Source organism: Ranitomeya imitator, chromosome 2, assembly GCF_032444005.1.
Source record: "Ranitomeya imitator isolate aRanImi1 chromosome 2, aRanImi1.pri, whole genome shotgun sequence".
In the NCBI taxonomy this organism is placed as follows: domain Eukaryota; kingdom Metazoa; phylum Chordata; class Amphibia; order Anura; family Dendrobatidae; genus Ranitomeya; species Ranitomeya imitator.
The window spans coordinates 824,386,283-824,409,165 of NC_091283.1; the positions used below are offsets into that span (position 1 = coordinate 824,386,283).

The 22,883-nt window shown below is 49.8% G+C and overlaps 1 protein-coding gene across 1 annotated transcript in view; it reads left to right on the forward strand.

Annotated features, from left to right (window-relative positions):
- Positions 1-22,883, forward strand: part of PYROXD2 (pyridine nucleotide-disulphide oxidoreductase domain 2) — a 118,112-nt gene that overhangs the window by 83,258 nt on the left and 11,971 nt on the right. The gene's annotated exons all lie outside the window — the stretch shown is intronic.

Consider the following 22,883-nt stretch of genomic DNA (forward strand, 5'->3'; position numbering starts at 1 on the left):
TAAACTCATGTCTAATATATAAAACTGGAGCCTGCAGTTCCCACCATAGTATTATATAATTTTTTCCTAGGACATATTATTAGGCACTTGTATGTATGAGCCCAACAATTTCCTTTAATCGGCTTTAGTGCTAGAAGTGTTGAGTGCAATTAATATGTAATACTTCTAAATTATATTACTGGAAGTTTTAATCATTCCAGGGCTAAAATGAACCAATTATTTGGACTTGTGTAGATACCCATGGCGGTATCCCACCAATCACTGTTTATAACATGATCTACTGATTTCATAAAACACTATTGTGAGTAGTGTTGAGCGATACCTTCCGATATCGGAAAGTATCGGTATCGGTTTGGATCGGCCGATATTCAAAAAATATCGGATATCGCCGATACCGATACCCGATCCCAATGCAAGTCAATGGGACCAAAATATCGGAATTAAAATAAACCCTTTCTTTCCTTGTAGGTTCATTCTACCTGAAGGAAAACAACTAAGAATAATGTAGGATGTATGGGGGAGGTGGCGGAGACATTAAAGGCAATGAGGATTAGTCCAATCAAATAGAATAGCATGTTTTTTTTTTTTTTTTAACCCCTCTGTGACCTTAGACGTACTATCCCGTCGAGGTGCCCTGGGCTTATCTGACCCTGGACGGGATAGTACGTCATAGCCGATCGGCCGCGCTCACGAGGGGAGCGCGGCCGATCGCGGCCGGGTGTCAGCTGCTTATCGCAGCTGACATCCGGCACTATGTGCCAGGAGCGGTCACGGACCGCCCCCGGCACATTAACCCCTGGCACACCGCGATCAAAGATGATCGCGATGTGCCGGCGGTACAGGGAAGCACCGCGCAGGGAGGGGGCTCCCTGCGGGCTTCCCTGAGCCCCCCGCAGCAACGCGATGTGATCGCGTTGCTGCGAGGGTCTCCTCACCTCCCTCCCTGCTCGAGCCCCGGATCCAAGATGGCCGCGGATCCGGGTCCTGCAGGGAGGGAGGTGGCTTCACAGAGCCTGCTCAGAGCAGGCACTGTGAAGCAGCCTGCACTCCTATCAGATCAGTGATCTGACAGAGTGCTGTGCAAACTGTCAGATCACTGATCTGTGATGTCCCCCCCTGGGACAAAGTAAAAAAGTAAAAAAAAAAATTTCCAAATGTGTAAAAAAAATAAAAAAAAATATTCCAAAATAATGAAAAAAAAAAAAAAATATTATTCCCATAAATACATTTCTTCATCTAAATAAAAAAAAAAAACCAATAAAAGTACACATATTTAGTATCGCCGCGTCCGTAACGGCCCGACCTATAAAACTGGCCCACTAGTTAACCCCTTCAGTAAACACCGTAAGAAAAAAAAAAAAAAAACGAGGCAAAAAACAACGCTTTATTATCATACCGCCGAACAAAAAGTGGAATAACACGCGATCAAAAGGACAGATATAAATAATCATGGTACCGCTGAAAGCGTCATATTGTCCCGCAAAAAAAGAGCCGCCATACAGCATCATCAGCAAAAAAATAAAAAAGTTATAGTCCTGAGAATAAAGCGATGCAAAAATAATTATTTTTTCTGTAAAATAGTTTTTATCGTATAAAAGCACCAAACCATAAAAAAATGATATAAATGAGGTATCGCTGTAATCGTACTGACCCGAAGAATAAAACTGATTTATCAATTTTACCAAACGCGGAACGGTATAAACGCCTCCCCCAATAGAAATTCATGAATAGCTGGCTTTTGGTCATTCTTCCTCACAAAAATCGGAATAAAAAGCGATAAAAAAATGTCACGTGCCCAAAAATGTTTTCAATAAAAACGTCAACTCGTCCCGCAAAAAACAAGACCTCACATGACTCTGTGGACCAAAATATGGAAAAATTATAGCTCTCAAAATGTGGTATTGCAAAAAATATTTTTTGCAATAAAAAGCGTCTTTCAGTGTGTGACGGCTGCCAATCATAAAAATCCGCTAAAAAACTCGCTATAAAAGTAAATCAAACCCCCCTTCATCACCCCCTTAGTTAGGGAAAAATAAAAAAAAATGTATTTATTTCCATTTTCCCATTAGGGCTAGGGTTAGGGCTAGGGTTAGGGCTAGGGCTAGGGTTAGGGCTAGGGTTAGGGCTAGGGTTAGGGCTAGGGTTAGGGTTAGGGCTAGGGTTAGGGCTAGGGTTAGGGCTAGGGTTAGGGCTAGGGTTAGGGCTAGGGCTAGGGTTAGGGCTAGGGTTAGGGCTAGGGTTAGGGCTAGGGTTAGGGCTAGGGTTAGGGTTAGGGCTAGGGTTAGGGCTAGGATTAGGGTTAGGGTTAGGGTTGGGGCTACAGTTAGGGTTGGGGCTAAAGTTAGGGTTAGGGTTTAGATTACATTTACAGTTGGGAATAGGGTTGGGATTAGGGTTAGGGGTGTGTCAGGGTTAGAGGTGTGGTTAGGGTTACCGTTGGAATTAGGGTTAGGGGTGTGTTTAGATTAGGGTTTCAGTTATAATTGGGGGGTTTCCACTGTTTCGGCACATCAGGGGCTCTCCAAACACGACATGGCGTCCGATCTCAATTCCAGCCAATTCTGCGTTGAAAAAGTAAAACAGTGCTCCTTCCCTTCCGAGCTCTCCTGTGTGCCCAAACAGGGGTTTACCCCAACATATGGGGTATCAGCGTACTCAGGACAAATTGGACAACAACTTTTGTGGACCAATTTCTCCTGTTACCCTTGGGAAAATACAAAACTGGGGGCTAAAAAATAATTTTTGTGGGAAAACAAAAAGATTTTTTATTTTCACGGCTCTGCGTTATAAACTGTAGTGAAACACTTGGGGGTTCAAAGTTCTCACAACACATCTAGATAAGTTCATTGAGGGGTCTAGTTTCCAATATGGGGTCACTTGTGGGGGGTTTCTACTGTTTAGGTACATTAGGGGCTCTGCAAACGCAATGTGACGCCTGCAGACCAATCCATCTAAGTCTGCATTCCAAATGATGCTCCTTCCCTTCCGAGCCCTCCCATGCGCCCAAACGGTGGTTCCCCCCCACATATCGGGTATCAGCGTACTCAGGACAAATTGGACAACAACTTTTGTGGACCAATTTCTCCTGTTACCCTTGGGAAAATACAAAACTGGGGGCTAAAAAATAATTTTTGTGGGAAAACAAAAAGATTTTTTATTTTCACGGCTCTGCGTTATAAACTGTAGTGAAACACTTGGGGGTTCAAAGTTCTCACAACACATCTAGATAAGTTCATTGAGGGGTCTAGTTTCCAATATGGGGTCACTTGTGGGGGGTTTCTACTGTTTAGGTACATTAGGGGCTCTGCAAACGCAATGTGACGCCTGCAGACCAATCCATCTAAGTCTGCATTCCAAATGATGCTCCTTCCCTTCCGAGCCCTCCCATGCGCCCAAACGGTGGTTCCCCCCCACATATCGGGTATCAGCGTACTCAGGACAAATTGGACAACAACTTTTGTGGTCCAATTTCTCCTCTTACCCTAGGGAAAATACAAAACTGGGGGCTAAAAAATAATTTTTGTGGGAAAAAAATTTTGTTTTATTTTTATGGCTCTGCATTATAAACTTCTGTGAAGCCCTTGGTGGGTCAAAGTGCTCACCACACATCCAGATAAGTTCCTTAGGGGGTCTACTTTCCAAAATGGTGTCACTTGTGGGGGGTTTCAATGTTTAGGCACATCAGTGGCTCTCCAAACGCAACATGGCGTCCCATCTCAATTCCTGTCAATTTTGCATTGAAAAGTCAAACGGCGCTCCTTCCCTTCCGAGCTCTCCCATGCGCCCAAACAGTGGTTTACTGCCACATATGGGGTATCAGCGTACTCGGGACAAATTGGACAACAACTTTTGAGGTCCAATTTCTTCTCTTACCCTTGGAAAAATAAAAAATTGGGGGCAAAAATATAATTTTTGTGAAAAAATATGATTTTTTATTTTTACGGTTCTGCATTATAAACTTCTGTGAAGCACTTGGTGGGTCAAAGTGCTCACCACACCTCTAGATAAGTTCCTTAGGGGGTCTACTTTCCAAAATGGTGTCACTTGTGGGGGGTTTCAATGTTTAGGCACATCAGTGGCTCTCCAAACGCAACATGGCGTCCCATCTCAATTCCTGTCAATTTTGCATTGAAAAGTCAAACGGCGCTCCTTCCCTTCCGAGCTCTCCCATGCGCCCAAACAGTGGTTTACTGCCACATATGGGGTATCAGCGTACTCGGGACAAATTGGACAACAACTTTTGAGGTCCAATTTCTTCTCTTACCCTTGGAAAAATAAAAAATTGGGGGCAAAAATATAATTTTTGTGAAAAAATATGATTTTTTATTTTTACGGTTCTGCATTATAAACTTCTGTGAAGCACTTGGTGGGTCAAAGTGCTCACCACACCTCTAGATAAGTTCCTTAGGGGGTCTACTTTCCAAAATGGTGTCACTTGTGGGGGGTTTCAATGTTTAGGCACATCAGTGGCTCTCCAAACGCAACATGGCGTCCCATCTCAATTTCTGTCAATTTTGCATTGAAAAGTCAAACTGCGCTCCTTCCCTTCCGAGCTCTCCCATGCGCCCAAACAGTGGTTTACTGCCACATATGGGGTATCAGCGTACTCAGGACAAATTGGACAACAACTTTTGAGGTCCAATTTCTTCTCTTACCCTTGGAAAAATAAAAAATTGGGGGCAAAAATATAATTTTTGTGAAAAAATATGATTTTTTATTTTTACGGTTCTGCATTATAAACTTCTGTGAAGCACTTGGTGGGTCAAAGTGCTCACCACACATCCAGATAAGTTCCTTAGGGGGTCTACTTTCCAAAATGGTGTCACTTGTGGGGGGTTTCAATGTTTAGGCACATCAGTGGCTCTCCAAACGCAACATGGCGTCCCATCTCAATTCCTGTCAAGTTTGCATTGAAAAGTCAAATAGCGCTCCTTCCCTTCCGAGCTCTCCCATGCGCCCAAACAGTGGTTTACTGCCACATATGGGGTATCAGCGTACTCAGGACAAATTGGACAACAACTTTTTGGGTCCAATTTCTCCTGTTACCCTTGGTAAAATAAAACAAATTGGAGCTGAAGTAAATTTTTTGTGTAAAAAAGTTAAATGTTCATTTTTATTTAAACATTCCAAAAATTCCTATTAAACACCTGAAGGGTTAATAAACTTCTTGAATGTGGTTTTGAGCACCTTGAGGGGTGCAGTTTTTAGAATGGTGTCACACTTGGGCATTTTCTATCATATAGACCCCTCAAAATGACTTCAAATGAGACGTGGTCCCTAAAAAAAAATGGTGTTGTAAAAATGAGAAATTGCTGGTCAACTTTTAACCCTTATAACTCCCTAACAAAAAAAAAAATTGGTTCCAAAATTATGCTGATGTAAAGGAGACATGTGGGAAATGTTACTTATTAAGTATTTTGTGTGACATATCTCTGTGATTTAATTGCATAAAAATTCAAAGTTTGAAAATTGCGAAATTTTCAAAATTTTCGCCAAATTTCCGTTTTTTTCACAAATAAACGCAGGTACTATCAAAGAAATTTTACCACTATCATGAAGTACAATATGTCACGAGAAAACAATGTCAGAATCACCAGGATCCGTTGAAGCGTTTCGGAGTTATAACCTCATAAAGGGACAGTGGTCAGAATTGTAAAAATTGGCCTGGTCATTAACGTGCAAACCACCCTTGGGGGTAAAGGGGTTAAAGAAGTTCGGATTGAAAAAGATATTGAGTATGTAAATTTTTTTTATTTTGTCAGATATTGATGTTTCACTATTCCACGCCCTTCCCCTTCTTTTTTTTCTTTTTTTTTTTTTTCTTTTCCCACACTTTCATCTTCATCATCATCAGCATCCTTGACATCAACTTCTTCACCTTATTCATCTTCTTCTTCATCTTCTACCTATTTTTTTTTTTATTACATTCTTCATATTCATTTTCTTCAACTATTATTATTCTTCCTATTCTACATATTCTTTTTATTCCACTGTTATTATTCTTCCTATTCTACTTCTTCATCATATTCTCATTTGTGACAGGCATTCCCGTAGTTGTTATCTATAAAAGTTGGAAGATTACACCTTCCGTTCTGCCAGTCACAAAAGTTACATTTGTCCGCGTTCAGTTTGGCCTGCAGCATCAGGCTTTATCCAGGGGCACCACGAGGAGGAACGGACTCACCCCCATACACTGCTTAGTCTTCTTCTGCATATAATTTAGATAATATCTTTTGCTCTGATATTAAGTCTTATGCTTAATGTTCTTCTGCTCTTTGTTCTGCAGCCTCTTGTTCTTCTGCTTCTCGGTCTTCCATGTTGTCGTCTCCAGGGTCTTCGTCTCCAGTGTCGTCATCTCCGCCGTCGTCGTCTCAGCCGTCGTCGTCTCCGCCGTCGTCGTCGTCGTCGTCATCGGGGTGGTCTTCCGGGTCGTCGTCATCGGGGTGGTCTTCCGGGTTGTCGACGTTAGGGTCTTCAACTTGGAAATGTAGCAGAAGGTACAAGAAGGCTGAGAAAATGCCAAGAACCAGCTGATGGAACTGGAACTCGGATGGCTACCCGAAGGTTCAAGAGCCTATGGAACTACCGAGGACCAGCTGACGTTACTGGAACCCGGTTACTAAGCAGGAGGTACCCGTGCTAAAAAGCACTACCAAGGACCGCCTGACGTTGGCGGAACTCGGAAACCCAGAAGGAGGCACCTAAGCCAAAGGCTCTGCCCGGAACCAGATGACGTTACTGGAACCAGGATGGGGAGCAGAAGGTACAAGAGCAAAAGACACTGCCGAGAACCAGCTGACGGTACTGGAACCCGGATGGGTAGCCGAATGTCCAAGAGCCAATGGAACTACCAAGGACCAGCTGACGTTACTGGAACCCGGTTACTAAGCAGGAGGTACCCGTGCCTGAAAGCACTACCAAGGACCACCTGACATTGGTGGAACTTGGATACCCAGAAGGAGGCACCTAAGCCAAAGGCTCTGCCCGGAACCAGCTGACGGTACTGGAACCAGGATGGGGAGCAGAAGGTACAAGAGCAAAAGACACTGCCGAGAACCAGCTGACGGTGCTGGAACCAGGTGGTGGACCCGAAGGCCCACAGGAGAGGAGAGAACAGCTAGGCCGCGAGGCAGCCGCAGTTACCGAACCCCAACAGTCCTACAGGGGGAGCTGGGCCTACTGGCACTACAGAACCAGCCTTGACTACCAGTTCACGCAGCCCACATAGGAAGCTCCTAAACTGGAGGCACCCTGGAGTTGGCTAACTCGACCGCCCCACGACGGGGCAAGCATAGGCGTCTCAGTGAAGTTGACACAACCCGGAAACAGCTGACGGTGCTGAAACCAGGCTTGGCACGAGGGAGTACCTGTGACAAGAACACTGCCGAGAACCAGCTGGCGGTGCTGGAACCCGGATGCGTTGCCCCAGTGTGCAAGAGCCAATGGCACGACCGAGGACCAGCTGACGGTGCTGGAACCCGGTTACTAAGCTGTAGGTGCCCGCGCTTAAAAGCACTACCAAGGACCGCCTGGCGTTGGCGGAACTCGGATACCCAGGAGGAGGCACCTTAGCCAAAGGCTCGGCCCGGAACCAGCTGACGGTGCTGGAACCAGGTGGTGGACCCGAAGGCCCACAGGAGAGGAGAGAACAGCTAGGCCGCGAGGCAGCCGCAGTTACCGAACCCCAACAGTCCTACAGGGGGAGCTGGGCCTACTGGCACTACAGAACCAGCCTTGACTACCAGTTCACGCAGCCCACATAGGAAGCTCCTAAACTGGAGGCACCCTGGAGTTGGCTAACTCGACCGCCCCACGACGGGGCAAGCATAGGCGTCTCAGTGAAGTTGACACAACCCGGAAACAGCTGACGGTGCTGAAACCAGGCTTGGCACGAGGGAGTACCTGTGACAAGAACACTGCCGAGAACCAGCTGGCGGTGCTGGAACCCGGATGCGTTGCCCCAGTGTGCAAGAGCCAATGGCACGACCGAGGACCAGCTGACGGTGCTGGAACCCGGTTACTAAGCTGTAGGTGCCCGCGCTTAAAAGCACTACCAAGGACCGCCTGGCGTTGGCGGAACTCGGATACCCAGGAGGAGGCACCTTAGCCAAAGGCTCGGCCCGGAACCAGCTGACGGTGCTGGAACCAGGTGGTGGACCCGAAGGCCCACAGGAGAGGAGAGAACAGCTAGGCCGCGAGGCAGCCGCAGTTACCGAACCCCAACAGTCCTACAGGGGGAGCTGGGCCTACTGGCACTACAGAACCAGCCTTGACTACCAGTTCACGCAGCCCACATAGGAAGCTCCTAAACTGGAGGCACCCTGGAGTTGGCTAACTCGACCGCCCCACGACGGGGCAAGCATAGGCGTCTCAGTGAAGTTGACACAACCCGGAAACAGCTGACGGTGCTGAAACCAGGCTTGGCACGAGGGAGTACCTGTGACAAGAACACTGCCGAGAACCAGCTGGCGGTGCTGGAACCCGGATGCGTTGCCTTGCCTATTAAAGATTGTCTTCCTAGAGCCCCAACTAGCGGTGTTGGAGCAAAGGGTAAGCAGGGGGAGATGAGTGTAGGCCGAAGCCTGCACTGGAGGCAGCTTTGTGTCTGCGTTGCGTTTGCAGGACACTTTGCCGGCTACACACTGGGGGAACAGCTGGCGTTGCTGAACCCCACTAACACAATGGCGTGTGTTTTTATCTGTGCAGCTAGCACTTGCGGGCAAAAACTTGCGATGTTAGAGCCCGTGTTGAAGCAGGAGGAGGAGGAGAGGAGCAGAGTGTAGGCCGAAGCCTAGTTGAACCAATTTCAAAGGAAACCTTTAACCCCCCCCTCAGGTGTTACAAAGTACAAGAGACACACCTTGTGCAGTATTAATGCTGCACAAGTGAAAGGTTGCTCTATTTCATTCTACTTGCACACGCTGAATGAAAGACATACACAATTTACCCCATTCTACAGTAAAACTGTAGTGGATGCGTGACTTGGTTTTTTGATGAGACGCAGCACAGGTGTCCAAAATAACGCCTTGGTGCTTGGCGCAGCTTCCTGAGCGTTGTTATTTGCTGTACAGGAGTCTGCGCTCTTGTGTTATCCCTTGGCAATGCCCTGTTAGCGCTGCCCATCTTATGACCTCATTTCATGTTGGCCGGTGCGGTTAACGATGGCCATAAATCCCAGACCCACAGTGGCTTTTCCTAAAGTCACACTGCGGTGCTGGGATTCGTGGCCTTGAGCAGTAAATATTTTGGCCGCTCACACACGTCCTTACACCTGCTTCAGACTGGGCGGCCTCTGCTGATCCCTTCTCGCATGCCGCGGCCATGAGGCTGCACAGTCTGAAGAAGGCGGAAGGAGATGAGTTAAGACAGGCGAAGATATGCACTGCTCGTGCCCATCAATCACACCCTCGCAGTCAAAATAATTAAGACAACGAGGAGCATTTTATTCAGGCAGGGCGGACGAACAGGCGCAAGTAGCCAACCAATGATGTCAGAAGACGGGAAGCGCTACCAAGGGGGGTGCTGCGTATCATTAGAAAGGAAAGTCACACCTCAGGGACAGTGGAATGGTCTCAAAGAGACACATTTTGTACGTGTTGAGTTCCACGTGGGCAAGGAGAAAACGTCAGCCACCTTGTACAAATGCAGCAGTACTGCTGTACAAGGTGGCTGTTATACATAGAAACACCTGGGGGGGTGGGGGGCAGGCTCCCTTCAATTTCAGTTCATGTTCCTGCGTGGCGTTTGCAGGTCACGTTGCAAGCTACACAGCAGGGGAACAGCTGGCGTTGCTGAACCCCACTGACACATTGACTGGTGTTTTTCTCTGTGCAGATTGCATGTCCGGGCAAAAACTAGCGGTGTTAGAGCCCAGGGTCAGCAGGAGGAGGAGGAGAGGAGCAAAGTGTAGGCCGAAGCCTGCACTGGTGGCAGCTTTTGGTCGGTTGTGCCAGCGTGGCTTGTGCTGGACACGATGCCGGCTACACAGCGGGGGAACAGCTGGCGGTGCTGAACCACACTAACACATTGGCTGGTGTTTTTCTCTGTGCAGCTAGCATGTCCGGGCAGAAACTGGCGTTGTTTGAGCCCAGGGTCAGCAGGAGGAGGAGAGGAGCAAAGTGTAGGCCGAAGCCTGCACTGGTGGCAGCTTTTGTTCTGTTGTGCCAGCGTGGCTTGTGCTGGACACGTTGCCGACTACACAGCAGGGGAACAGCTGGCGGTGCTGAACCCCACTAACACATTGGCTGGTGTTTTTCTCTGTGCAGCTAGCATTTCCGGGCAAAAACTAGCGGTGTTTGAGCCCAGGGTCAGCAGGAGGAGTAGAGGAGCAGAGTGTAGGCCGAAGCCTAGTTGAACCAATTTCAAAGGTTACCTTTAACCCCCCCCTCAGGTGTTGCAAGGTACAAGAGCCACACCTTGAACAGCATTAATGATGCACAAGTCAAAGGTTGCTCTATTTAATTTTGCTCCTTGCACACGCTGAATTAAACACGTACACTATTTAGCCCATTATACTGTCAAACAGTTGTGGAGGCGTGACTTGTCTTTTTAACGAGACGCAGCACAGGTGTCAAAATTTGCACCTAGGTACTGGGCGCAGATTCCTGAGCGTTGTTATTTGCTGTACAGGAGTCTGCGCTCTTGTGTTATCCCTTGGCAATACCCTGTTAGTGCAGGCCGTCTCATGACCTCATTTCATGTTGGCCGGTGCGGTTAACGATGGCCATAAATCCCAGACCCACAGTGGCTTTTCCTAAAGTCACACTGCGGTGCTGGGATTCGTGGCCTTGTGCAGTAAATATGTTCGCCGCTCACACATGTCCTTACACCTGCTTCAGACTGGGCGGCCTCAGCTGATCCCTTATCGCATGCCGCGGCCATGAGGCCGCACAGTCAGAAGAAGGCGGAAGGAGGGGAGTGAAAACAGGGGAACATATGCACTGCTCGTGCCCATCAATCACACCCTCGCAGTCAAAATATATGAGACAACGGGGGGCGTTGTGTCGGGCAGGGGGGACGCACAGGCACAGCCAGCCAACCAATGATGTCAGGAGACGGGCAGCGCTAACAATGGGGGTGCTGCGTGTCATTACAAAGGAAAGTCACACCTCAGGGACATTGTAATGGTCTCTAATGAGACACATTTTTTACGTGTTGAGTTCCACGTGGGCAAGGAGAAAAAGTCAGCCACCTCGTACAAATGCAGCAGTACTGCTGTACAAGGTGGCTGATATACATAGAAACACCTGTGGGTGGGGGGCAGGCTCCCTTCAATTTCAGTTCATGTGCCTGCGTGGCGTTTGCAGGTCACGTTGCAAGCTGCACAGCAGGGGAACAGCTGGCGGTGCTGAACCCCACTAACACATTGGCTGGTGTTTTTCTCTGTGCAGCTAGCATGTCCGGGCAGAAACTGGCGTTGTTTGAGCCCAGGGTCAGCAGGAGGAGGAGAGGAGCAAAGTGTAGGCCGAAGCCTGCACTGGTGGCAGCTTTTGTTCTGTTGTGCCAGCGTGGCTTGTGCTGGACACGTTGCCGACTACACAGCAGGGGAACAGCTGGCGGTGCTGAACCCCACTAACACATTGGCTGGTGTTTTTCTCTGTGCAGCTAGCATTTCCGGGCAAAAACTAGCGGTGTTTGAGCCCAGGGTCAGCAGGAGGAGTAGAGGAGCAGAGTGTTGGCCAAAGCCTAGTTGAACCAATTTCAAAGGTTACCTTTAACCCCCCCCTCAGGTGTTGCAAGGTACAAGAGCCACACCTTGAACAGCATTATTGATGCACAAGTCAAAGGTTGCTCTATTTAATTTTGCTCCTTGCACACGCTGAATTAAACACGTACACTATTTAGCCCATTATACTGTCAAACAGTAGTGGAGGCGTGACTACTAGTCTTTTTAAGGAGACGCAGCACAGGTGTACAAATTTACACCTAGGTGCTGTGCGCAGATTCCTTACCGTTGTTATTTCCAGTACAGGAAACTGCGCTCTTGTGTTATCCCTTGGCAATACCCTGTTAGTGCAGGCCGTCTCATGACCTCATTTCATGTTGGCCGGTGCGGTTAACGATGGCCATAAATCCCAGACCCACAGTGGCTTTTCCTAAAGTCACACTGCGGTGCTGGGATTCGTGGCCTTGTGCAGTAAATATGTTCGCCGCTCACACATGTCCTTACACCTGCTTCAGACTGGGCGGCCTCAGCTGATCCCTTATCGCATGCCGCGGCCATGAGGCCGCACAGTCAGAAGAAGGCGGAAGGAGGGGAGTGAAAACAGGGGAACATATGCACTGCTCGTGCCCATCAATCACACCCTCGCAGTCAAAATATATGAGACAACGGGGGGCGTTGTGTCGGGCAGGGGGGATGCACAGGCACAGCCAGCCAACCAATGATGTCAGGAGACGGGCAGCGCTAACAATGGGGGTGCTGCGTGTCATTAAAAAGGAAAGTCACACCTCAGGGACATTGTAATGGTCTGTAATGAGACACATTTTGTACTTGTTGAGTTCCACGTGTGCAAGGAGAAAAAGTCAGCCACCTTGTCCAAATGCAGCAGTACTGCTGTACAAGGTGGCTGTTATACATAGAAACACCTGGGGGGGTGGGGGGCAGGCTCCCTTCAATTTCAGTTCATGTGCCTGCGTGGCGTTTGCAGGTCACGTTGCAAGCTACACAGCAGGGGAACAGCTGGCGTTGCTGAACCCCACTGACACATTGACTGGTGTTTTTCTCTGTGCAGATTGCATGTCCGGGCAAAAACTAGCGGTGTTAGAGCCCAGGGTCAGCAGGAGGAGGAGGAGAGGAGCAAAGTGTAGGCCGAAGCCTGCACTGGTGGCAGCTTTTGGTCGGTTGTGCCAGCGTGGCTTGTGCTGGACACGATGCCGGCTACACAGCGGGGGAACAGCTGGCGGTGCTGAACCACACTAACACATTGGCTGGTGTTTTTCTCTGTGCAGCTAGCATGTCCGGGCAGAAACTGGCGTTGTTTGAGCCCAGGGTCAGCAGGAGGAGGAGAGGAGCAAAGTGTAGGCCGAAGCCTGCACTGGTGGCAGCTTTTGGTCGGTTGTGCCAGCGTGGCTTGTGCTGGACACGTTGCCGACTACACAGCAGGGGAACAGCTGGCGGTGCTGAACCCCACTAACACATTGGCTGGTGTTTTTCTCTGTGCAGCTAGCATTTCCGGGCAAAAACTAGCGGTGTTTGAGCCCAGGGTCAGCAGGAGGAGGAGAGGAGCAGAGTGTAGGCCGAAGCCTAGTTGAACCAATTTCAAAGGTTACCTTTAACCCCCCCCTCAGGTGTTGCAAGGTACAAGAGCCACACCTTGTGCAGCATTAATGATGCACAAGTCAAAGGTTGCTCTATTTAATTTTGCTCCTTGCACACGCTGAATTAAACACGTACACTATTTAGCCCATTATACTGTCAAACAGTTGTGGAGGCGTGACTTGTCTTTTTAACGAGACGCAGCACAGGTGTCAAAATTTGCACCTAGGTACTGGGCGCAGATTCCTGAGCGTTGTTATTTGCTGTACAGGAGTCTGCGCTATTGTGATCCCTTGGCCATGCGCTGTGAGCGCTTCCTGTCTTCTGACCTCATTTCATGTCGGCCGTTGCGGTTAGCGATGGACATGAATCCCAGACCCACAGTGTGTTTTCACAAAAATCACACTGCGTGGCTGGGATTCGTGGCCTTGTGCAGTAAATAGGTTTGCCGCTTACACATGTCCTTACACCTGCTCCAGACTGGGCGGCCTCAGCTGATCCCTTATCGCCTACCACGGCCAGGAGGCCGCACAGTCTGAAGAAGGCGGAAGGAGATGAGTTAAGACAGGCGAACATATGCACTGCTCGTGCCCATAAACCACACCCTCGCTGACAAAATAAATATGACAATGAGGGGCGTTGTTTCTAGCAGGGCGGATGCACAGGCGCAGCCAGCTAACCATGATGACAAAAGACGGGAAACGCTACCAAGGGGGGTGCTGCGTATCATTACAAAGGAAAGTCACACCTCAGGGACAGTGGAATGGTCTCAATGAGACACATTTTGTACGTGTTGAGTTCCACGTGGGCAAGGAGAAAAAGTCAGCCACCTTGTACAAATGCAGCAGTACTGCTGTACTAGGTGGCTGTTATACATAGAAACACCTGGGGGGGTGGGGCCAGGTTCCCTTTTAATTTCAGTTCCTGTGCCTGCATGGCGTTTGCAGGTCACGTTGCCGGCTACACAGCAGGGGAACAGCTGGCGTTGCTGAACCCCACTAACACATTGGCTGGTGTTTTTCTCTGTGCAGCTAGCACTTCCGGGCAAAAACTAGCGGTGTTTGAGCCCAGGGTCAGCAGGAGGAGGAGAGGAGCAGAGTGTAGGCCGAAGCCTGCACTGGTGGCAGCTTTTGTTCTGTTGTGCCAGCGTGGCTTGTGCTGGACACGTTGCCGACTACACAGCAGGGGAACAGCTGGCGGTGCTGAACCCCACTGACACATCACCTAGTGTTTTTTTCTGTGTAGACAACACTTCCAGGTGGCAACTGACAGTGTTGAAACCCAGGGAATCAAAGAGGAGCAGAGTGTAGGCCGAAGCCTGCAGTGGAGCAAGTTGAAAGGGAACCTTTAACCCCCCCCCCCCAGGCATTTGTTGCTGAAAGAGCCATCTTGTACAGCAGTAATACTGCACATGGAAAATGGTGGCTCCGAAAATTATGCTCCTTGCAAACGCTGAAGTACACACTCATATAATGTGTCCCCTCACACCGTCAAACCATCCCGGAAGTGGGACTTTCCTTTGTAATGTGACACAGCACAGCCGTCATTCCAACCCCCTTGGTGCCGGGCACCACCTCCTCAACGTTGTTTGGTTCTGTCACGGAGCCCGCACTGTAATGTTATCCCTTGGCCATGCACAGTTAGCGGTGCCCGTCTTCTGACATCATGTAGGTGTCAGGCTGGCAGTGCCTGTGCGTCCAAGCTGCCCGAGATCCAACCTTGCAGTGTCATCTAATGTAGTCCCACTGCGGGCCAGGGATCCATGGGCATGCGCAGTGCATATCATCGCCTCTCACTCACCTCCTTCCTGCTTCTTCAGACTGTGCGGCGTCACGGCCGTGGCATGCTATTAGGGATCAGCTGACGCCGCCTAGTCTGAAGAAGCGTGAAGAAGGGGAGTGAGAGGCTAGTATATGCACTGCGCATGGCCATGGATACCAGGCCCACTGTGGGATCACATTAGACGACACTGCGAGGTGTGATTTCGGGCAGCGTGGACGCACAGGTGCAGCCAGGACGACAACAAATGATGTCAGAGGACGGGCAGCGCAAACTGTGCATGGCCAAGGGATAACATAACAGCGCAGGGTCCATGACGGAATCAAACAACGCTAAGGAGGCAGCGCACGGTGCCAAGGGGGTAGCAATGACGGCTGTGCTGCGTCACATTACAAAGGAAAGTCCCACCTCCAGGACGGTTGGACGGTGTGAGGGGACACATTACATGAGTGTGTAGTTCAGCGTTTGCAAGGAGCATAATTTCAAGAGCGACCTTTCCCTTGTGCAGTATTAGTGCTGCACATGGTGGCTCTTTCAGTAACAAACGCCTAGGGGGGGGGGGGGACAGGTCCCCTTACATTTTAGTTGTGCCAGCGTGGCGGTCGCATGACACGTTGCCGGATACACAGCTGGGGATCAGCTGACGTTACTGAACCCCAATAACAGAGGAGCGACTGTTGACTGTGCACACAGCACTTCCAGGCACCAACTGGCGGTGTTAGAGCCCAGGGACAGCAGGAGGAGCAGATTGGAGGTATTGCCGCACACACAGCTGGGGATCAGCTGACGTTACTGAACCCCAATAACAGAGGAGCGACTGTTGACTGTGCACACAGCACTTCCAGGCACCAACTGGCGGTGTTAGAGCCCAGGGACAGCAGGAGGAGCAGAGGGACAGAGTGTAGGCCGAAGCCTGATTGGAGCAAGTTGAAAGGAAACCTTTAACCCCCCCCCCCAAGACGTTTGTAGCTGAAAGAGCCATGTTGTGCAGCACTAAGGATGCAAAAGGAAAAGGTTGCTCTTTTAATTATGCTCCTTGCAAACACCGAAGTAAACACTAAAAATGTGTCCCTTTATACCGTTAAACCGTTCCGGAGGTGCGAATTTCCTTCGTAATGGGACACAGCACAGCTGTCATTCCTATCCCCTTGATGCCGTGCGCTGCCTCCTCAGCGTTGTTTTAAGCTGCCACGGAGCCTGCGCTGTTCTGTTAGCCCTTGGCCATGCCCAATTAGCGCTGCCTGTCTTCTGACATAATTTGGTGTCAGGCTGTCAGTGCCTGTGCGTCCACGCTGCTCCAGATCCCACCTCGCAGTCTCATCTAACGTAATCCCACTGCGGGCCTTGGAACCATGGGCATGCACAGTGCATAACCTCGACTCTCACTCCCCTCCTTCCCTCTTCTTCAGACTGTGCGGTGTCACGGCCGTGGCATGCTAGGGATCAGCTGACGGCGCACAGTCTAAAGAAGGCGGAGGGAAATGAGCGAGAGCCCGAGGGGAAGATATGCACTGCGCATGCCCATGGATCCCAGGCCCGCAGTGTGACTCAATCAGAAGACACTGCGAGGCGGGATCTCGGGCACCGCGGCCGCACAGGCCCAGCCAGCCTGACACCAAATTATGTCAGAAGACAGGCAGCGCAAATAGGGCATGCCCAAGGGATAACAGAACAGCGCAGGCTCCGTGACAGCTTAAAACAACGCTGAGGAGGCAGCGCATGGCACCAAGGGGGTAGGAATGACGGCTGTGCTGCGTCACATTACGAAGGAAAGTCCCAGCTCCGGGACGGTATAACGGTATCAGTGAACACATTTTATAAGTGTTAAGTTCTGCGTGTGCAAAGAGCTAAAAAAAAAGAGCTACCTTTTCCTTGTGCAGCATTACTGCTGCACAAGATGGCTCTTTCAGTAACAAACGACGGGGGGGGGGGGGGGACAGGTTCCCTTACATTTAGGTTGTTGTGCCAGCGTGGCGGTCGCAGGACACATTGCCGGCTACACAGCTGGGGATCAGCTGACGTTACTGAAACCCAATAACACTGGGTCGTATGTTTTTACTGTGCAGCCTGCACTTCTGAGCCGCAACTGGCGGTGTTGGAGCCCAGGAATAGCAGTTCAGGTGGTAGAAAGATGAACACAGCAGGAGACCTGGATGACACCCAATTACTTAATCAGGCAGAGGAGTGGCAAATTCCTGCGAGATCCAGGCCTGGTTCATTTTCAGGAAAGTAAGCCGGTCAACGTTATCGGAGGATAGTCGCATGCGACGGTCTGTTAGTACACCACCTGCGGCACTAAAGACACGTTCCGATAAGACACTAGCCGCAGGGCAAGCCAGCACCTCCAATGCATACTGGCTTAGCTCTGGCCATGTATCCAGCTTAGAGACCCAAAACTTGAACGGGGAAGAGCCGTCTGGGAGTACAGTAAGAGGGCAAGCCATGTAGTCTGTCACCATCTGACGGAACCGTTGCCTCCTGCTGACTGGAGCCGCCGGTGATTTTGTAGACATTTGGGGCGGGCACACAAAAGTGTGCCAGAGTTGTGCCATACTGGGCTTGCCTTGGGCAGAGGCACTGCTTCTGCTCCCTCTTTGGGCAGAGCCTCCCCCACTGCCTCGACGCACTGAGCTGCTTTGTAAAGCACTAGCAGCACTCCTCTCAGTTGGACAGGAGAAGATGATGGAATTCACCAGTGTGTCGTGGTACTCCCGCAATTTACGCTCCCGGGTCAACGCAGGGATGAGGTTTTGGACGTTGTCCCGGTAGCGAGGATCGAGGAGGGTGAACACCCAATAATCAGGCATGTTGAGAATGTGGTCGATGCGGCGGTCGTTTCTCAGGCACTGCAGCATGAAATCCACCATGTGCTGCAGAGTGCCAACCGGCCCAGAAACGCTGTCCCCTGCTTGAGACATGATCTCTGCCCGCTCGTCATCACCCCACCCTCGCTGTACACACTGACCACTGGACAATTGTGTCGCTCCCTCCTCTGGACGGAGCTCTTCCTCCTCCATTGACTCCTCCTCATCCTCCTCACAAATTGGCCCCTGCGTACCCCTTTGTGAGGAACCACGTGGCGCTGACTCTCCAGAAGCTGATGGAAAAGGTGACTCCTCATCCTCCACCTCTTCCACCACATCATCCCTTAACCCTTGCAAAGTTTGCTGAAGCAGGCAGATAAGGGGGACAGTCATGCTGACTAGTGCATCATCTGCACTTGCCATCCGCGTGGAATAATCAAAAGGACGCAAAACCTGGCAGACGTCCTTCATAGTGGCCCACTCTGTGGTTGTGAAGTCTGATCGGCGCTGACTGCGACTTCTTTGCGCCTGATGCAGCTGGTACTCCATAACTGCTTGCTGCTGCTCACACAACCGCTCCAACATATGTAACGTGGAATTCCACCGGGTAGGTAGGTCACATATGATGCGGTGTTCCGGAAGGCGGAATCGGCGCTGCAGAGCAGCAATGCGGGATCTGGCCAAGCTGGAACGCCGCAAGTGAGCACACTCTAGGCGGACCTTGTGCAGCAGGGCATCAAGATCCGGATAGTCCCTCAGAAAACTCTGCACAACCAAATTGAGCACATGTGCCAGACATGGGATGTGAGTGAGGTTGCCAAGGGCCAAAGCTGCCACCAGATTTCGGCCATTGTCACACACTACCATGCCTGGCTGGAGATTCGCTGGCAGTAACCACACATCGCTCTCCTGCTTTATAGCATTCCAGAGCTCCTGCGCTGTGTGGCTTCGATGCCCCAATGAAACTAGTTTCAAGACGGCCTGCTGACGTTTGGCCACGGCTGTGCTCATGTCGGTCATAGGTAAACGTTCACGGGTCCATGTGGGGGTGGACTGTGACGGATCCTGCAGAGAGGAATCAGAGGAACTGGTGTAAGAGGAGGAGTCGATGCGTACAGACTGGATTCCTGCAATCCTTGGAGTGGGCAGGACACGTCCTGCGCCACTCGCACGATCTGTACCTGGCTCAACAACATTAACCCAATGGGCAGTGAGGGAAACATATCGCCCCTGTCCATGCTGACTGGTCCACGCATCGGTGGTGAGGTGGACCTTGCTACTGACGGCGTTCAGTAGCGCATGTTTTATGTTTGCCTCAACATGCCTGTGCAGGGCAGGGACAGCCTGCCTGCTGAAGTAAAAGCGGCTGGGCACCTTGTACTGTGGGACTGCCAATGCCATCAAGTCACGGAAGCTGTCAGTCTCCACCAGCCTGAACGAGAGCATTTCCAGGGACAACAGTTTGGCAATGCCTGCATTCAGAGCCTGTGCTCGGGGGTGGTTGGCCGAGAATGCCCGCCTTTTCTCCCATGCCTGTACTACCGATGGCTGTAGAGTAGACTGGGAGTGTGAGGATGATTGGGAAGGTGGTGCTGTGGGTGGAATTACACAAGGTCTCTGGGAGGAAGCCAAACCAGCTGTGCGTGAGCTGGAGGAAGAGGCAACACGAGCTGAAGAGGTGGTAGCTGCCGCTGTTGGTTGGCCTACATCTTCAGTGTGTTTCTGTAACTCCACCGCGTGCCTGGTCCGCACATGTTTCCACATATTTGTGGTATTGAGGTTGCTGACATTTTTCCCTCTTTTTACTTTATGATGACACAGCTTGCATTTGACAAAACAAATGTCATCTGCAACTGTGTCAAAAAAGGACCAGGCACTGCAAGTCTTGGGAGCGCCCTTTTTGGCTTTGGAAAGAGACAGGCTCCTAACGGGTGCCAAAGTGGAGGCTACAGGCTCCGCAGTCTTCCCCCTCCCTCTCCCTCTTTGGCCCGTAAGAGGAAGCTCTTCCTCTGAGCTGCTCCCACCACCTTCCTGTTCCTCACGCCACGATGGGTCAAGGACCTCATCATCTCCACTACCCTCTGCCACCAACTGCTCCTCCTGGGTAGTCTCAGCAGCACAGTACGCACGAGAAAGCGGCACCTGAGTTTCATCATCAGATGCGTACTGCGCTGTGGTCACCGGAGGCACTGGCCCACCTGCCTCTTCAGAGTCAGAGAGAAAAAGGTGTTGGGCATCACTGCACACTGCCTCTTCTTCCATTTCTCCAATGCTGCTTGGCTGGCCCCCTGTTTCCAAGCCAAGAGATTCAGAGAACAGAAGTAGAGACGGCTCCTGTCCTGGGCTCTCTGACTGCCTGGCCAATTTGGCAGGTGGTGAAGAGACAGATGGCTGCTCTCCAGTGCTCTGTGCCTGAGAGGATGTGGCACTAACTGAAGTCGATGCCGAGGCGTTAGCTGCCATCCACCCGACAACGGCTTCAATTTGGTCTTCACGCAGCAGCGGTGCACGGCGCTCTCCGACAAAGCTGCGCATGAAGGACTGTTCCCTGCTGAAACTGAGTGACGACGAGTCACCGGCGCCCGCAGCAGGCACAGAATCACCACGTCCTCTCCCTGCTCCTCTCCCTGCTCCGCGCCCACGCCCACGTGCCTTACTCCCTGCCCTCTTCATCTTGGTTGACAGATAAAGATAAGCAGAAAAGTACTAAGGCCTTAGTGTGCTTATTCCTGTAATGCTCCTCCTAACAGGTGTAAGAAACACTAATGTTGTAAATTGTGGACTAAACTTTATTATTTTGCAAATGTGGCCTACACAAGTGTAAGTTGTGTTTGGTGAACTTAACCTTTTTTTTGGTGCAGATCGGGCTACAGAGCTAGTTTAAATCACACGGAGACCGTGCAGACAGCCGTAAACGGCGCTGCAAGGCCAAGAAACCCTCCTCTCGGTTATCCTATATAGTGTTTTTCCACTATTTAGCTGGATACGAGTGGAAAGACACTAATAGGAATTTTTTTTTTCAAATTTTAAACTGGCTGCACTATTTGAAAAAAAGGAAATTGTTTTTCAAGGTATGAGGCAGTAACGCACCCTGAGCTGAATCCAACCGGCTATGGCTGCACACAGACTACAGGGCGAGCTGCGCTCACACAGAGACCGTGCAGACAGCCGTAAACGGCGCTGCAAGGCCAAAAAACCCTCCTCTAGGTTATCCTATATAGTGTTTTTCCACTATTTAGCTGGATACGAGTGGAAAGACACTAATAGGAATTTTTTTTTTCAAATTTTAAACAGGCTGCACTATTTGAAAAAAAGGAAAATTTTTCTCAAGGTATGAGCCAGTAACGAACCCTGAGCTGAATCCAACCGGCTATGGCTGCACACAGACTACAGGGCGAGCTGGGCTCACACGGAGACCGTGCAGACAGCCGTAAACGGCGCTGCAAGGCCAAAAAACCCTCCTCTCGGTTATCCTATATAGTGTTTTTCCACTATTTAGCTGGATACGAGTGGAAAGACACTAATAGGAATTTTTTTTTTCAGATTTTAAACAGGCTGCACTATTTGAAAAAAAGGGAAATTTTTCTCAAGGTATGAGCCAGTAACGAACCCTGAGCTGAATCCAACCGGCTATGGCTGCACACAGACTACAGGGCGAGCTGGGCTCACACGGAGACCGTGCAGACAGCCGTAAACGGCGCTGCAAGGCCAAAAAACCCTCCTCTAGGTTATCCTATATAGTGTTTTTCCACTATTTAGCTGGATACGAGTGGAAAGACACTAATAGGAATTTTTTTTTTCAAATTTTAAACAGGCTGCACTATTTGAAAAAAAGGAAAATTTTTCTCAAGGTATGAGCCAGTAACGAACCCTGAGCTGAATCCAACCGGCTATGGCTGCACACAGACTACAGGGCGAGCTGGGCTCACACGGAGACCGTGCAGACAGCCGTAAACGGCGCTGCAAGGCCCAAAAACCCCCCTCTAGGTTATCCTATGTAGTGTTTTTCCACAATAGAGCTGGAGACTGGTGGAAAAACACTAATAGGAAATTTGAGAAAAAATGTGCAGCAGGCTGCACTAAGAGCAAAAAAGAACAACTGTGTGAGGCAGTGTGAACCCCCCCTGAGCTGAATACAACCGGGTATATGGCTGCACACAGACTACAGAGTGAGCTGCACACACACACACACACACACAGAGACCTTGCAGAACGCTGTTAAAACAGCGCTGCAAGGCAAGAGCAAGGTGAACAGTGAAGAACACACAGCGTTTTGCTAAATTAGCCTTTGGAAAGGAAAATAAAGCAATTAGCTAGCTCGACTGGCCCTCAGTTAGAACACAGCGTCCTGTCCCTAACTGAAATCACAGCAGAGTGAGCGCAAAATGGCGGCAGCGCTTTTTTATAGTGCAGAGTGACATCATTTCAGCAGCCAATCCCAGCCTTGCCAGTACTTACATGCCCACCATGCTAAACAGGATGTGCCCACACTTTCATTCATTCCTCATTGGCTGCTGCGTTCAATTTGAATTCTGGGAACTTCCGATTCCGGTATCCGATACGCGGGAAGTATCGGAATTCAGTATCGGAATTCCGATACCGCAAATATCGGCCGATACCCGATACTTGCGGTATCGGAATGCTCAACACTAATTGTGAGTATATCCCACCAATCACTGTTTATAACATGATCTACTGATTTCATAAAACACTATTGTGAGTAACCTCAATCAACTGCATATTTTTGGCAAGTTTGATAACTGATTTCAATAGGGCAATAGCCCATTATTTGGAACGGTATGAGTCCCGATAGCAGTCTATCATCATTCAATATTTACTGTTTTTCATAATATATTCCACTAATGTTTTGTAAAACATTAAAGTGAGTAGCCCCCATTAATTGCACCTCTTTGACTGATTTCAATACTTGCCTATTATTTGAATCTGCAGTCCCCTATAAATCAGCCTTGTAGAACACGGCTTATTAATAGTTCATAAAAAAGTTTAATGTATATCTCCCATTTAATTGCACATTTGTGGTA